At 37.0% G+C, this 3,829-nt stretch overlaps 1 long non-coding RNA gene across 1 annotated transcript; it reads left to right on the forward strand.

Annotated features, from left to right (window-relative positions):
* The first annotated feature begins 474 nt into the window (after positions 1 to 474).
* On the forward strand, positions 475 to 1,054 carry LOC113116842 (uncharacterized). Its single transcript, XR_003294081.1, has 2 exons — positions 475 to 705; positions 797 to 1,054. It is a non-coding gene; the product is annotated as an uncharacterized LOC113116842 (long non-coding RNA).
* The last annotated feature ends 2,775 nt before the right edge of the window (positions 1,055 to 3,829 follow it).

A 3,829-nucleotide genomic window follows, 5' to 3' on the forward strand; every position in this document is an offset into this window, starting at 1 on the left:
ATATGAAAACAACGCGATGTCTGTTTTTCACGTCTCCCTTCGTGACCACGCCCTCGCGTTGAACGTGCTATTCAGATTCAAACTGAAGCGCGCGGTTTGAATACATCCACACAGAAGAAAAAGCAGCGAGACTGTTCAAGTTTTTTATTTTACTGTTTGCTTCGCGATGAGAGGAATAAGACATAATTCACCCCAAACAGATGCTAACGCATAGTTTACCATGGAGGTGTGTGCAGAACAACCAATCAAACCTGACTATGTTAGTTGACCAATCAGAAACACAGTATGCTACCGAAAGGTGGGGTTTAAGGAAACTGAATCTTTTGAACAGCTTTGCGCGAACCGTTTGGGGATCTCTGAGAATTGAGGTAATTTTAAAATGATATTTTGACAAACCTTGGATGGATTTAAACCTAATGTTCAGGACTTATAAACAGTTATAGGAAGCTTAGAATTTAAGTAACTCATAGGCTATTATGTGTGGAGAGCTTTCACTGAACACCATAATCAAATTTTTTGATGGAGATGGGCCTGTAGAGGCTTTTTGCACCTCTTTTGTTGTCAGTTTGTGTTCCTGCCTCGTCTCCAGGCCAGCCTTGACTCCTTTAATAGTGGGTGGAATAACCAGAGAGTAATTGAAGCCCAGACCAGTTGTGGGAAATTGGACTTCTGCAAAACCCTATCACTCCTCCAGTCCTATCTGAGGTATTTTAAGAATTTGTGTCTTTTAATGTATGTAAAGTTTTCATGCAAGATATTGCCCCAATGTCCATAAACTATTACCAACTTTTAACAGATTGCACAAGACGGCGACTCTGACTGGGACACAGACAGTATCTCTGACCAGCCGTGGACAGGAATTGTAGTTCCTCCAGTCGAATGCCTTAAGGCCCAAATTCAAACTTTTTTTTAACCCAGCCTCACACTCTCAAAACTATGGAAGAGACCATTATTTAGAAGTTTTATATTTTGTGCTGCTTCATTCTTAATTGACACTAAATCAATCATTGAAATGACTAGTGACCAAATGATCCATTTACAAGCAAATTAACATCCAATTCGATAAAAAACAAACTTAAATTGACATTGCATGCTTGTTTTATTTTCTGTATTGGCTATATTTAAAGCAGAAAAAGGCTTGTATAACAACTTGTGTTCTCTTAACACATGCATTAAGATATAAAATTTTACAATATGTAACACGTTGTGTTCTCTACACATACACAGTAAATTTCAAAACCATAAGAACATTTACCAATGAATAAAAGTTTTTTTCCTGAACATGTACAATTCCATACATTTAGTAGCATTTTCAATTTAGTTAAAACCATTGTCAAATTGAATGGCTTGCAACATGACTGAATTAAAAGAACTGTAGTCACCCATGTGTACTGTGGGAAATGTAATTTTTCTGGCACAGGCACTTACAACTGGGAAGCATATTTTATGTTCTGGCATCCTCTGCATACACTCATGGTCAAAATGAAGATAAATTTTGAATTCTTTAAAGGGGGGTGAAATGCTCGTTTACACTCAATATCCTGTTAATCTTGAGTACCTATAGAGTAGTACTGCATCCTTCATAACTCCAAAAAGTCTTTAGTTTTATTATATTTATAAGAGAAAGATAGTCTGTACCGATTTTTCCCGGGAAAAACACGAGCGCCTGGAGGCGTCACATGTGGGCAGATTCAGCGTATATTTATGATCCAGAATCAGATCCAGAGGCTGAAATTTAACAAGAGCAGCATCAGCAACAATGTCTCTATGTGGTATGTACTGAAACTGTATATATTTGCTTAGCCGTTTTGGAAAATGACAAAGTTCCACTTTGTCGTCTTTTTTTTTTTTTTTTTTTTAAGCTGTACATGTGGAAAGTGCAGTTTGATGACAACATCGCATGTTGTTTATTTGATGTGCTTACGCACTGATAGCTAAATTAACAACACAGATATTTGAAGCAGTTTTACTCACCGCATGTGGTTCCAACACACGATCGTGACCCTTTTTCGTTGGGATTGCATCATCCTTAAGAAATAAACGATGTTCAAATCCGGCGTCAAACTGGACCTTGTTTGCAAAACAAGCATCTTCGAAATGCAGGGATCAAACACAAACACTTGCACAACTCCGTTGATGCTCTGTAAAAATAAACTCCATCCACTGGTCCCTTAATGCTGTTTCTCTTTTGGTAATCTGTGCAGGGTTGTCTTGCCCTGGCAACCAAAAATACACTTCTTTTGTGACAATTCACTCTCGCTCTGATCAGTGAATGTCTCTGCTGTGTTTTGCTCTACGGGAGCACGCGCTCTTCCGGCAGACGTGCCCTCAGGACCCATATAAGGAAATTCCGCTCCATCTAACGTCACACAGACCCATACTCGAAAAAAACGTTCCGAAACTTGTGACAAACCGGAAGGAGTATTTTTGGAACAAAAATACTCCTTCAAACGTACAACTTACTTTTTGAAACTTTGTCCATGTTTAGCATGGGAATCCAACTCTTTAACAGTGTAAAAAACTCAGTATGCATGAAATAGCATTTCACCCCCCCTTTAAGGGCAGGATATCTCCGTCAGGGTTATCCTCTACAAGCAAAAGAACTTATTATCTCTAGGGTTGGTATTGTCTGAATTAAATCAATTACATTTTAACATTAATTTGTGTAATCTGCCGGTTTTTTTTAACAATATTTATACTAAATCAACTTTGTCAGTTCATACATACCACAGCTTTCAATTTCTTGGAGAAAGTCTTGCAGAAATTTAATTATAGCTGTTTCATAAGTCTCTCGTACTGATCCCTTCTCCGACATTTTCGGAAGAATGTTCTGCATGATGAAGTCTGTGGAAAAAAAAAACAACCATCCATTTTCAGGTACACATACACATATACTTTTGGCTTTTATCCAAAGCTACTTTATCACTATAATAACATTTGTTTTAAGTATGTGCAATCCCTGAGATCGAACCAATGCCCTTGGGCTATGCTAGCACTGTTATCTAACCAAAAAGCTAGGAAACCATTACTGAGGTATTGAGAGCAATCCATTTTCTACTATTATTTTTTGTAAGGAACAAGTGTTTGACAATTATTTTTTAACTTGGCAAATAAAAATTTTCCTATATATAATATTCCTAAATTGAAATACTGTCACTGTTGGTAAACCATGATCTCGGGGTGTTTGCATATGGCGGGTGGAATGTGACAGGATTACCTGCCGAAGTCGAAAGTCGTGGACTTTAACGTGTGAGAAGGGTAAGCCGCCTCAACTGACGTCGCCTCAACTGACGCATGATAAGCACACCGCCTCAACTGACATCGCCTCAACTGACGCATGATAAGCACGTCGCCTCAACTGACGTCTGCCAAAAAAAAAAAAAAATTAATTAAGTACATCTCTGCATCACACTTACTCTCTAAATAATACATCATCATCGGAGGTGTAATTTTACCAAGTATTAAACAGTAAAAAAATGAAAGAGAACATGTTTTTCAATAATCCAGTGATATAAGTTAAAATAAGTAATATCTTAAGTATAATTTCATGCATATAGTAATGCATTTGATTGTACTTAAAGGGATGTATTTGTATTTTACTTAAAGGATAGTTTACCAAAATCAAGAACTTCATAATCAAGTAATCACTGAGTAATCATTTACTCATTTTCATGTCTGTCCAAACCTGCAGGATTTTATTTCTTCTATGGAACATAAAAGTTATTCTAAGACTTTGCTATAATCCAATACTTTTTCCATGTCCCTCAAAGATATGATTTTTGGCTTCCGATAAGTACAATGGCTCATTTCACTGAATTTTACAAAAAAC

Source organism: Carassius auratus, chromosome 16, assembly GCF_003368295.1.
Source record: "Carassius auratus strain Wakin chromosome 16, ASM336829v1, whole genome shotgun sequence".
NCBI classification, from domain to species: domain Eukaryota; kingdom Metazoa; phylum Chordata; class Actinopteri; order Cypriniformes; family Cyprinidae; genus Carassius; species Carassius auratus.